The sequence below is a fragment of the Silene latifolia genome, chromosome 8 (genome assembly GCF_048544455.1).
Source record: "Silene latifolia isolate original U9 population chromosome 8, ASM4854445v1, whole genome shotgun sequence".
Taxonomy (NCBI): domain Eukaryota; kingdom Viridiplantae; phylum Streptophyta; class Magnoliopsida; order Caryophyllales; family Caryophyllaceae; genus Silene; species Silene latifolia.
This window is the reverse complement of record NC_133533.1, coordinates 22,021,643-22,035,789: the sequence shown is the minus strand read 5'-3', so window position 1 is coordinate 22,035,789 and position 14,147 is coordinate 22,021,643. Positions and strand designations below refer to the sequence as shown.

General features: G+C 37.8%; 1 non-coding gene across 1 annotated transcript; it reads right to left on the bottom strand.

Moving 5' to 3' along the window:
* Positions 1-4,122: 4,122 nt before the first annotated feature.
* On the bottom strand, positions 4,123-4,229 carry LOC141597972 (small nucleolar RNA R71). Its single transcript, XR_012523178.1, has one exon. It is a non-coding gene; the product is annotated as a small nucleolar RNA R71 (small nucleolar RNA).
* Positions 4,230-14,147: the final 9,918 nt, after the last annotated feature.

Here is a 14,147-nt window from a genome sequence, read left to right as displayed (position 1 = left end):
GATAAAAACTCTTCCTTCTCTTCCTTCTCTCTAACCGAAATAATAGAGAGTTCCATAATATTTTTGGGTCAATTTTTATACAAAATTAGTATTATTCTAGTAATAATAATATTAGTTTTATTAAGAGTTTATCTTGGGTATAAATCCTTGGGAGGGATTCTCATCTTGAATCCTTGTTCATCCATTAAGGAAAGCTCAAGAACAAGAGAGTAGGAGAACTCTCTTGTGCCCTTTGATCCGAAAAACCAAATGTAAGGATGAATATTTCTTCTTTAAATTATTTATAGTTTGCATGCATAAGATCACCATCTAATTTTATGACTAAATTAACAACAACATATATGAATATGTTAGTAAAGAGATCTAGATTTCTAACAATCGGTATAAAGAGCCTTGGTTGTTTGCATGCAAATCGGTTAAAAGTTTTTCCGAGTTATACGATTAACATATAAAACTTGTTTAATTTGTGTTATTAAGATATATCACGAAAATAATTATGCATGTTAAAGTTTCTGGTCCTAAAGTGTTTTTAGGATATTTTGGTTAATTTATGGATTTTATTGTTCATATTATATAATAATGGCATTAAAAATATGATTTTATGAATAAAATGTCATTTTCGGACTAAAATTAGCTAAACTTTGAATTTTCCAGTCATTTTTGGATATGTTGTCAGATATATTATTTTGAGAGGACCTGTAAATGTTCATAATTTTTGGACTTCTTATGCTCTAAATATGGATTTTTCATGTTTAAAATCGGATTTAGATGAAAAATAGGTTAATATGAGATAAATTTCGAATCTGGTCATAGAAATTTAGTATGTTGTCACATGCAATTTTACAAGATGTGTGTAAAATAATAGGCTATGTTGAAGTCTTTTTGCATGATTTATGATTTTTGAAGAAAAATAGCATAAATAGTGACTTAATTAGTGAAATATTGCTAATACATACTCCATGACTAAGGAAAAATGTCATATGTTGCATTTTATTATCTTTTTCAGATCTAGAATTGAAAAGTTGATGAATATATTTTTCTCATGTTTTATGATTTTTATTGATAAATCCGTTAAACCGCAACATAGTTTTTACGATAATATTACGAAATTTTAACCTAAGTTTTTGAGCATTATAAGTGTCATGGTATTTTTCCAAAATGTTCACAAGTTTTAAATTTCAAATTTATTTGGAATTTTTGTGATTTATTTGAAGTTTATAGCATTTTTAATGTATTTTAGGTCCATTATGAACAAATTTTAAGAAATATGAGTTAATTATAGTCAAATAGTTAGTGAAGACTAATTTTGAATCCTAAGAGGTTAGGGTAATTAACTTGTGCATAAATATGAATTTATGTAATTTTTGTGATTATAAAACGTTGAATCACGCAAATCCGTAAAAACCGTTAAATATACGATATTAGCTACTTAAAGGCGATTTAGCATTAAATTGGGCATGTTCATACATATTATAATACTGCATTTTTATGATTGTCATAATTTTTGAATTATGTAATTTTTACTTAGTATGGCCTTAGTTTTTAATTGGTATTACCCGAAATGTATGGGAATATCGATTCGGTTGTAATTTATTGTGATCTCGTATCACCGTTTTTTAATTTAATAGATTTATTTTATTTTAATTACAAATGTATAATAGGAAATTATATAATTTATTATGTACTTTATTTATTCCGGAGTTCCCAAAGACGGATTTCTTCAAGAAGGCGATACATAAAGACGGTGTTACCTCGAGATGTGTACCAATAACCGAAGTTCAAGGGACCAATGGAGTTGGTTTCCGAATATGTAATAGTTAAATAGTTTTTCTATTTTAGGAAGGCCATACTAGGATTTATTTTTTATGCTTTGTGATGCGTGTATTTTATATGATGTTTTACATCCTATTTTCCACGCATTTCAGAGCTCATTCGTGTAGTTTAAGCTACCGTTTCCCATATTTCCGTCTACTTTCGTGTTTTTGTACATTATTGCAGAAATGTGAAGAATCCAGCAGAAATCGAGCTAAATCCGCCGCCGAGTATCCTACATTGCATTTTGACGTGAAGTATTTACTTAAGGAACGAGCTTGGTGCGCAATTCAAGGCCCAAAAGACAAATACACGAGAAATTGTAAGTCAAGTGTCAGCTACTTCAGTCGATCGACCACTACCTTCAGTCGATCGACCAACTCACGGGCTCCAGAAGCTACTGTACACTGCTAGTCAGTCGATCGACCACCATGCTCAGTCGATCGACCACATCGCTGCTTCAGACGAGAATTAAAAGATCGAGGAACTTGAAGCCCATTATGTTTAGGTTTTGGAAATAAAAGTTACGTTGGGTTGCTATATAACGTAACCTAGTTCAGAAATACAATCATCAAGTTTGGATTCAGAAATTAATTCAGTTTTTACTAGTTCTTTAGTTTTGTTTCCAACATTCAATAATTAGGGTTTTTAAATACTATTTCGTACAATTACTCTCGCATTCGGTTTCTGGATCTCTTGCTGCAATTCCAATCGGTATTCTTCTGCTAATAATTTAGTTTGCTTTATTATTGCTTTGTAGGATAGAATTGCTAGTTAGTTTCCCGAGACCGATTCATCGTTTATATTAATTGTTTGCTCTATTATTTCAAGCATGAATTCTTCTGTCTATTTTATTAGTTTTATTATTGTTATCGTTCTTAGTATCAGTAGCTAAATAGTTTGTGCTAGGATGTAGGGGAATTATAGTATAGGCGGCAATATAATGAACACGGCCTGATTCGCGTGTTGGTCGATCGACCGACATACTTGGTCGATCGACTTACCTCGTGAGGTTTTCCCTCGTTTTAATTGATTTAAATGTTGTGTTTGACGAATCGAATACATGCGACTAGTTGAATACTTAATTTTTGACTGACCCATTAGATCGAAAGATAGGGACAGTTGTTAGATCACCAATTAAAATGACTAAACTATGTTGAGATCGAAATATTGGTAAAGTTTAGACCGTTAATCACTTTTCAGGACGAAAGTTAGTATTAGTGATATTAGGGACCTATAGCGAGATCGAAAGATGCTATTTGTTAAGAGTGGACCGGGAGGACCTCTTTATTTCCCGCCTCATGTGTTTGATTTAGACCTGTTTAGTATGCTGCCGCCGAAACTATAACGAACTGACCATCCTAGTACCCCTTCTCTATCTGTTTTATCTGTTTATTTAGTTTATTGTCTTTATTTGCTATTAGTATAGACCAAATCAAATCAACCCCCACTTTCGTTACCTTGGACTAAATTAGACAATTAGAAATTACATTCGCCTCCTTGTGGTTCGACCCTGTTACCACTAGCCTAGGTTAGTTTTAATAGGAGATTATAAATTTTATTTTTGGTACTCACAACGACGGGTATCAAATTTTGGCGCCATTGCCGGGGAGGCAATTGTTCTAATTTTTAGTTGTTTTTATTTAGTCTTTCTTTAGTTTAAGGGACTTCCGTTCCTTAAACTTTTCTTATATTCTTTTTGTAGTCTCTTCTTATGCGCAGGTCACAGGCTGGTGAACTAGTACCATTCAATCCTGAGATCGAGAAATCGTTGCGCGAGTTGGGCGATCACAAAGGGTATTACCGACAGAGGAAGAGCTGAGTACTCTGTCAAGCTACTACGAGAACGCTCTGTTCGAGGAAGATCCACCTACATCTCCTGCTTTAATTTCTTCAGCTGAGACAGTCACTTTTCCAGAAATTCCAGTCATGGCTGAAGAAGCAACCATTGCCAGTCACTCAGAGCCAACAGCTGCGAATCTCTACAAAGGATTCGAACTACCTGGGGAGGCGATAAAATTCAAGCCGAAGCTTTCCTATATTAACCTGGTTGAGAGAAACCAGTTCGGGGGAGCTGCAAATGAAGATGCAGCCAAGCACATGGAGATTTTTATTGATTATTGCTGCTCTATACCCCCGCCGACCGGTGGGACCCAAGACTAGATCAAGGAGACCATGTTCATTTTTTCTCTTCGTGATGCTGCAAGAGAGTGGTATAGAGATCTGGACCGAGCCGCTCATGGGATCACCGACTGGAATTCCTTAGCTCTGGCATTTTACAAAAAGTACTTCTCTACCTCGAAGACTAACGCCATTAGAGCTCAGATCACGAGCTTTAAACAGGGGCCTGATGAGAACTTTCATGAAGCATGGGTCCGTTTCAAGAAACTGGTGCGAACCATACCGCACCATGGGTTCGAAAAATGGAGTCTTTGTAACCAGTTCTATAATGGGATGTATGACGATCATAGGGCTATTTTGGATGCTGCAGCCAATGGCCGATTTGCTGAGAACATGGGAGGGACTAAGGGGTGGAAGATCATTGATGATTTGGCCACTCATAAGGCTGAATATGGGTATTCGAGAGGAAACCAGAGGAGAGCTGCTGAATCTTCCTCTGTTGCTGCACTAGAAGCTCTCACTGAAAGGTTTGACAAATATGAGTTGGGAGGAGCTTCTAAAGGAGGGATGTACTATGTTAATGCTGTTTCAGAGGGTCCTTTCGTCTGTCGAAGATGTGGAGCAGAGGGGCATGTCTCACAGAATTGTTCTGTCCCCTTTGAGTCTTGTGCTGCCTTTCAACACTATAGGCAGACAGACACGTACTATGAGCCGAATGTCCATCCCAACTTGAGGTGGAGTAGCCAGAATGTCCTGAATCCGACTCAACCTCCACAACAACAGCAGCAGCAAGCTTATGTGCCCCCTCACAAACAACCATATCAGAAACCTCCCTATGTGCCGCAGCAGCAACAATCCCAAAATTCCGAGTTCACCGAGTTGAAGAACTTGTTGCTGAAGGAGTCCCAAGCTAGAGAGGCCGGGATGAAGATGCTAGAGAGCCAAATTGCTCAATTGGCTAGCAAGAGTACCACTCAAGCTCCGGGACACTTACCGACTCAAACTGACCAGAAAGAGACCCTAAATGCCATAATTTTGAGGAGTGGGTCCACTCTGGAGGGGCCTGCTATGGTCGAGGATGATGCTGCAAAAGGTGAGGCAAAACCGAGTCAAAACAAAGCTGGAACGAGCAAAGGAAAGAAAAAGGCGTCTACCAGGTATATCAGTCGATCGACTAACATACCCGGTCGATCGACTGAGATGCGGGTTACAGAAGCTTGGTCTGTTCAACTCGGTCCGATCGATGACATCACCGGTCGATCGATCGAGATCGCTGGATAGTGAGATTTTTCGTCCTCCGATGCCCGACAACTTGAGGGATCATTTGTTTCGGGCACGACAGGTCCAAAATATTGGGGAAAGACCCGAGTGCTGATGGGTCGATCCGGCTCAAGTACGATTCGATGTCGATCAATGGTTCACATTTGAGACGGTCTGAAGAGGGTTCAAGCTTCAACAAGGAGAAAGTAGTGGACTTCCAGCCTAAGTCCACGGATACCGGCATGCGCGATTTAGAGGAGAGGGCTAAGCTACTTCTTACAACCCCATATCCGGAAAGACTAGTGTCGACGAAGGAACAGGTATCTTTCAATAAATTTGAAAAAGTTATTCGTAGCTTGAATGTACAAGTACCTTTCCTTGAGTTAGTTAATCAAGTGCCTGCCTATACTAAATTCATGAAACAACTCTTGTCTAAGAAAAAGTCACTTGAAAATGTGCAAACTGTCGCATTAACCAAAGAGTCATGCTCTTATTTGTCTTACACTGCACCTCACATGCTAGAAGACCCGGGTAGTTTTTCTGTTCCTTGCAATATAGGTACCTTCTCTATTGAGAAGGCATTATGGGACTTAGGAGCTAGTATAAGTGTAATGCCCTTGAGTCTTGCTAGGAAGCTCAAATTGACTAGGTTCACAAAGGACGGACATGACAAGATGCATGGCCGACCGATCTGCGGTCCAGCCAATAGGAGTCTTAGAGGACATCCCCGTGCAAATAGGGAAGTTCTTCTTCCCTGTTGACTTCATCGTACATGACATGCCTGAGGATGCCCATATTCCCATTATTTTGGGTAGGCCATTTATGCACACTGCTGGTGCAGTCATAGATGTTGGTTCGGGTACCTTGACTTTTAAAGTAGGGAAGCATTATATTGTCTTTGCCCAACCTGCAAAGAAGAAGGACCGCATGTGGCCTGTGACTTGCAATACGGTTTCTGAAAAGAAATCTTATTTTATACTTCCTGATATGCCTGTCTCTACTCCTATTCCTGTCATAACCCCTCCGCCCCAGATTAGGAGCAAATTGGAGGAAGATTTGTCTGTTTCTGATATTGCAGGAGCTGGTTTTGGGAAGGAAGGATTGCAAGTTACTCCAGCAGCAAAGAAGCCAATCATCTCACGAGGCGGTCTTGGTTGCCTCAGCTATGGCACTGATGAGGAAGTTGATGACGAGTCGGTCAAGGCAAGGGAATCCGACTTGGACTTTGATGAGCAAGAAGAGGTCATTAACTGGGGAGATGATGAAAGTGTTGATCCGTTGAGCCATACGGACGTGGAAGCTAAGAAGGGTGCAGCTGATAAAATAAGCACCGTTGAGGCTACCTCTAGTAGCCAGAAGCCGACGAAGTGGGCCATTCCGTGGCCGTTCTTGATCAACTACTAGTTGATCACATGTTTTACAAACATTTTATTTGCTTTTGTTAGACACTTTTTATTGCTTTTGTGTGCGCGAAACATCGCATTTTACTTTGCTTGCTTAGGATTTTATACGCTTTAGGCTTTACTTTGGGTTTTGGGCAATTTTGGGCGCGTATTATTGTGCACTTGCAGGTTTTTAGATCTCATTAGCTCAAGTAATTGAGCGAATACGAAGAAATAAGAAGTTACAGCAGTATCTTCAGTCGATCGACTGGGCTATATAGTCGATCGACTGGTCTGCAGTTTCCAGGAGCTACTGTTCCTTTCACCTCGGTCGATCGACTGAGTGATGTGGTCGATCGACCGACCTGCACTGCTGTACCTATATACGACCTCTCTCCTGCTATGTTTGGTCGATTTGCGGAACTAAGGGAGTTTTCTACTCCACTTTATCTTCCGTCACTATTTATTTCTTTTTTTTTTCTCAATTATGCATATAATACCGCTTCATCATTGCTTTCTCGATTTATGCAAGGTACTTTGTTTGTCTTTTCAGGTACTCATTAGTAGCACTGCTGGCTACTGAAACCTCCTAGCTCACGCTGGTTTGGGGAGGTTTTCTTTTGCTGCGCTTAAAGTCTTGTGAGTTTCTAAGTCTTTACTTCATGTTTTATTTATTTTATTTTCACGCAAATTCCCGTTTCTCTTTTCTTCATTACATGATTTTGCACAATGGGAACATTGTGCGATTTGGTTTGGGGAAGGGTTTTGCGTCGCATATCATTTGCTTGCATTCACGTTTACATTTTCTGCTTGCATTGCTTTTTTATTTCATACTTATATACAAAAATCCAAAAATTTGATACTGCAAAAATCCAAAAAATTGAAAAAATTCAAAAAATTCAAAAAAAATGCACGTTTATTTTAGCATATAGGTCGAGTCGGAACGGTAGTATTTCAATGATGACATAGCATTTGCATCTGTTTTGCCTAAGTCTTGCTTAATTAACATGTTATTAGTAGAATCATATAAGTGCATACCTACGAGTCTTCATTAATTTATTTGCTGAACTTGAGACTTGACTTTGAAAATTGGCAAACTACATCATATTTCTGAGATTTAGAGCCTATAACTGGTGACATCTATGACCGGTTTATTTAGGAATGTGAGTAGTACTCCTTATGAGACATGTCATATCAATTTGCATAAATATGAACTAATCTGCTTAATACCTATATGCATTCGGTTTGTGGTTAGTTGACACATGTGGTAGAGGTTTTCCTTTATTCATTTTACCCATAAGCTCCACATTGCCAAAAATATCGTTTTTGTCCTATTTACTACATCCTACATTTAGCATGTCCTTTGTCAAACTAGTAGTCTTAGTTGTTGGGATTGTTACTTCGTTTTTGGTGGCAAATGCTCTTATTGAGATTTAGTTGGGAAGATGAAATGAAGGAGAAAAGAAAAGAAACAAAAAGAAAAAAAATGATTCGAAAAAAGAAAAAAAAGAGTTCTGTACTATTCAAAGCAGTCGATCGACTGCCAATTCTGGTCGATCGACTGGAGTTCGAAAGAAAAAATGAAATAATCAATTCGCATAATTCAAACCTTTATCTTATGGCGATTTTTGCTCCCATGTATTATTCATATCTTATGGGGAGTTAGTTGATTACTTTTATACCTGGAGACTGTGAGATTTGTGCTTGCTACAACACCGTTTCATTTGATTCTGAGCAAGAAGTTGGATGTTGACATATGGTTCCATTTGGGTACTAGCTTGATTACCTGTACCTCAACTTTTCCATAAATGCTTTGCCTCTTCTTACCCATACCTCACATATCCACATATATACCTTGGCATGTGTCATGGTCTTTTGTTGGTTGGAATGCGTATGTACGGTCATAAGGATTACTTTCATATTATACTGCAAGTATGTTCTCATAGGTCGTAGTTAGGTGAGAGTCTCTACAAAATGAATTCTTTATATCCTCTTATATATTCACCTGTGCTTATGAGAGATTTAAGCGACCCGTGAGAGTCCGATTTGATAAGTCTCTATGGCTGACGGTTCAGCAGTTTTTATCGACTACATAACTCGTTTGCATGATTCATATTGCTAATTGACTGTTAGTTATTGCATTAAATTGGTTTAGGCTTTACATGTTGTAATTCGCTCTGAGATTGAACTCATTCCATTAAGTTTTAGGATCGAGTCTAGTTCTTGCTTGGGGACAAGCAAGGGTTTGGTTTAGGGAAGTTTGATGCGTGTCATTCATATGATGTTTTACATCCTATTTTCCACGCATTTCAGAGCTCATTCGTGTAGTTTAAGCTACCGTTTCCCCTATTTCAGTCTACTTTCGTGTTTTTGTACATTATTGCAGAAATGTGAAGAATCCAGCGGAAATCGAGCTAAATCCGCCACCGAGTATCCTGCATTGCATTTTGACGTGAAGTATTTACTTAAGGAACGAGCTTGATGCGCAATTCAAGGCCCAAAAGACAAATACACGAGAAATTGGAACTCAAGTGTCAGCTACTTCAGTCGATCGACCACTACCTTCAGTCGATCGACCAACTCACGGGCTCCAGAAGCTACTGTAGACTGCTAGTCAGTCGATCGACCACCATGCTCAGTCGATCGACCACATCATTTTTCAGACGAGAATTAAAAGATCGAGGAACTTGAAGCCCATTATGTTTAGGTTTTGGAAATAAAAGTTACGTTGGTTTGCTATATAACGTAACCTAGTTCAGAAATACAATCATCAAGTTTTTATTCAGAAATTAATTCAGTTTTTACTAGTTCTTTAGTTTTGTTTCCAACATTCAATAATTAGGGTTTTTAAATACTATTTCGTACAATTACTCTCGCATTCGGTTTCTGGATCTCATGCTGCGATTCCAATCGGTATTCTTCTGCTAATAATTTAGTTTGCTTTATTATTGCTTTGTAGGATAGAATTGCTAGTTAGTTTCCCGAGACCGATTCATCGTTTATATTAATTGTTTGTTCTATTATTTCAAGCATGAATTCTTCTGTCTATTTTATTAGTTTTATTGTTGTTATCGTTCTTAGTATGAGTAGCTAAATAGTTTGGGCTAGGATGTAGGGGAATTATAGTATAGGCGGCAATATAATGAACACGGCCTGATTCGCGTGTTGGTCGATCGACCGACATACTTGGTCGATCGACTGACCTCGTGAGGTTTTCCCTCGTTTTAGTTGATTTAAATGTTGTGTTTGACGAATAGAATGCATGCGACTAGTTGAATACTTAATTTTTGACTGACCCATTAGATCGAAAGATAGGGACAGTTGTTAGATCACCAATTAAAATGACTAAACTATGCTGAGATCGAAAGATAGGTAAAGTTTAGACCGTTAGTCACTTTTCAGGACGAAAGTTAGTATTAGTGATATTAGGGACCTATAGCGAGATCGAAAGATGCTATTTGTTAAGAGTGGACCGAGAGGACCTCTTTATTTCCCGCCTCATGTGTTTGATTTAGACCTGTTTAGTATGGTGCAGCCGAAACTATAACAAACTGACCATCCTAGTACCCCTTCTCTATCTGTTTTATCTGTTTATTTAGTTTATTGTCTTTATTTGCTATTAGTATAGACCAAATCAAATCAACCCCCACTTTCGTTACCTTAGACTAAATTAGACAATTAGAAATTACATTCGCCTCCTTGTGGTTCGACCCTATTACCACTAGCCTAGGTTAGTTTTAATAGAAGATTATAAATTTTTTTTTTTGTACTCACAACGACGGGTATCACTTTGCATTTTCATTATATGTCGCATGCATCGTTAAATCGCCATAACTAAAACATGCATCATCTTTTATCGAGTTTATCGACCGTGTCAATTACAATTATCGTAGTTCACCGCTTTAGTTCACTTAAAACGTGATAGATAATAAATTGACATGACCTCTCGCTAAAATAAACAATTGAGATATAGCCTTACCAAAAATTAGAAACCCATGAAGTACCAGTTTCGCAAGGGAGTTGAGCCGGCTTTATCGTAAGACAAACCTTGTTACGTTGGTGAAGTGGGGTGATAAATGTCTACCCACCGAATTTATAAAGATGAGGGTTGTTTTCGGCTTTACCGATGCTCAAGTTGAAGTAAGTTTGGATCATGGACACATTTATTCGAAATTTGGGTTGAACTCAACGACAGTATTCTCGATGGTTGCCGGATGTGTTTCGGGCTAAAGATAATTTTTAATGTAAATTTATCGACCAAGGGTTCTAAAAGTAGAATCGATTAAAGTGTTAATCCACCGAGTTATATTGATGAAGGTTTGTTTTCGGCTTTACCGATGCCTAAATTAATATGAATTTGGGTCTTGGAATCATTTATCAAGTTGGGTAGCGTCACTAGATAAATGCAATAAAACTTGTTTAAATTAATTTTTACGAGTATTATTATTAAAACGACATTTGTTTTACTCCTTTTATTTTGTTTTGTAGACCACTTCTTTTTCTCATAACAAATGGCTACACCAAACCCTAACGCCACGCCTCTCGCTAATTCATCATGGCTCCGATCTTTCATGGATCGATGTAAACTTGAAAAGAATGGGTTAAATTTCTCCGATTGGGATGCCCAACTCAAATTAGCCGCCCAAGGTGACGTCAAGCTTCGTTACCTAACCGAGGCCTCTCCACCCGAAACTATTGCTAGGTCGACCGCCGCTACTAGGGAAGCATATGAGGCTTACCATAAGGAGTCCGCCGCAATGAAAAACGTGTTGATCGTTGCGATGGAGGTGGATCTCCAAAGGAGAGCCTTTAAGATGGGCACCGCTAATGAGATTTACTCCAAGCTTGTGACAATGTTTTCACAAACACCGCGGATCACCCATTATGAGGCGGCCGCGGCATTCTTTGATCTCGACTTCAAAGAGGGCCAAAAGGTTAGCCCTCATGTGCTCATACTTATGGAGCTAGTCGAGACCTTGAAGATTCAAAAGGTTGAAATCCCCAAAGAACTTGTTGTAGATAGGATTCTACACTCCTTATCCAAAGTCAAAGCGTATGTTCAATTCCGGGTGAATTTTAACATGCATGACAAGGACATGGGGTTAAATGTGAACCCAACCAAGGATGTGCTTAATATTAGCACCAAAAGCAAAGGGAAGTTCAAAAAGAATGGGAGGAAGGGCAAGAAGAAAGCTCCCACTTTCACCAAAGCTAGGACTTATGAAGCTAGCACTTCAAAAATCAAGAAGGGTCCTCTTGATAAATGCCATTATTGTAATGGTATTGGACATTAGAAAAGAAATTGTTCCAAATACCTTGGTGATATTAAGGCTGGAAAGATCACTCCAGTAGGTAAATGACTATCCTTTCTTTTATGTTTCAAATTCAACTATGGTATTGTGATACAAAGTTGTGATAATATATCATCCCTTTTTATTGTTAATAGGGCCTCCACCAAGCAAAGACAAAGGAAAAGAAAAGCAAGCTTGAGAAACCATCAGGAAGCTACGAATAGCTTTCATGGAGCTTCGCTTTTTTATTGTTATATTTTAATTATGTTTTGGATTTTAGAACCTTTTAAGTTTCCGTGTTCGACATGGAAAGGTATTTTGGATAATGGTTGTATTTTGGATAATGGTGGCTTGGTTTGCAACCCAAATCACCCGTTTTATCATTTTATCCTTGTTCTAAAATTCGTATTTACATGCTTGTTCTTAGAAACATATGATTATTCACTTAAAGTGATCTAATAGACAACTATAATGATGTGATTCATTATATGTCCACATGCTTAAAGCTTGTGTATGATCATTTATAAAATGATATTGAGTTAATGAACTCTCTTAAAGGAATGTCAATCACCAAGTACACTTCAAAAATCTAAAACTATTAGTCAACCTATGAGATAGTTCTCCTTATACTTCAAAATCATTATTTGTGTCTCATATGCTATCTTTGAATCTCTAGTGTATTTATTCTAAAGATAGAGTGGGAGAAAAATGAGGACACAACACACACCAAGATAATTTTGTGTACTTGTGTAAATGAGATCCACGCAAGGAAGAATGATTTAAATGAAGGTATATCTATTTATATAGTATACCCAATAGATGAGATCTATGGTCTCAATTAGATCTACATGATTAAAGAGACCAAGTGAAGTAATCAAAAATATATGCTCTCAAGATAACTACACGAGGAGACCAAAAGAAAGTTTTGGAATAAGAGTGACTAATATTAAGTCTTAACAAGAGTTTTCTGACTAGTTTTATGATGAATTTTGACCAATAGTTTCAACCTTGAGATTTACTTAAGAGCCTAAATGAATCAAAGTTACATCCTAGAAAATAAACGAGATTTATGACTAGAAGTTGCAAGGATTGATATACCGATATCTTCAATAGCTAAGTTTTTAACCATGCAAAAGTCATTACTTAACCACATTATGAAAATGAATTGGTTAAACCTCCTTCTGAAAAGGGTATTTTGAAGGACGTGTATTAGATATTATTTATATTTAAACAATGACATTGCTACGAATCATCATGTGAAGACATGGAATTTAGTGGGAGCAACTCATTACTCATTAGGAATGACGAGCTAATACCTTCTTTCACAAAGAAGTATTTGAGTTTTCAATTCTGGATGAATATGGACTATGATGAATCCAATTGCATCAAGAGATGTTGGATAAGTATTAAGAGATACACATCGAATCAACAAAAACGTAGGTTATTCATGTAAATGAAAATGGAATTGCCATTAGCAGTCATGGTCGTTCATTGAACCTAAAAACAGTTGATCTCATGATTATTAGTAACTAATGTAACACCCCCATTTATTTAAGGGCCTGAACTAGGACTCCTCAGATAAATGATGGTGTTACCATCTCGGAAGCCCGAGGCAGTAGATAACAAAGGAAAGAAGCACAGTACTTTATTATAATGTTTATAGTGACATTACAACTGAAATAAAAACAAGTCTCCAAAAACGACCAAATAATAAGTCTGTTAAAACTACTCAAAAGACTAAGGTGAGCTAGGCACTAAGTCGGTCATCCAAGCTCTCTTCCCGCCAGCTCCCATCGGTCTCAAATACCACAATCTGCTCCCCAATAATTGGATCATCACAGGCGTACACGAATACACGGGGTCAGCCACGAAGCTGTGTAGGTAATACAATAACAGTAACATAAAACACATACTCCTCCATCACCAACACCGCCATCACAACTCACAACCCGGACAACCCAGCCATACCGATCCCCGGTAGACTATAAATATCGACCATAGTCGATCTGCCAGCTCGCAGCTGAGGACACCAGGGCAAGTCCTGCAGAACCAGCCTGGGCCTTATCACAACGTCGTCATCACCACCTCCACCAACTCCGATGTAATAATATAATAAAACAGTTCAACGGTAGTACTTAACAGAATTAAATCAAACAATCATATTATAACATGTAAATCACCGATTAGACAGTTCAGTCACACAGTACGATATAAAGTCCAGTGTATTCCCCTACCTCAAATAGCGGTAAAAGCTAACTGCAGATCAGAAGTACTCCACCCG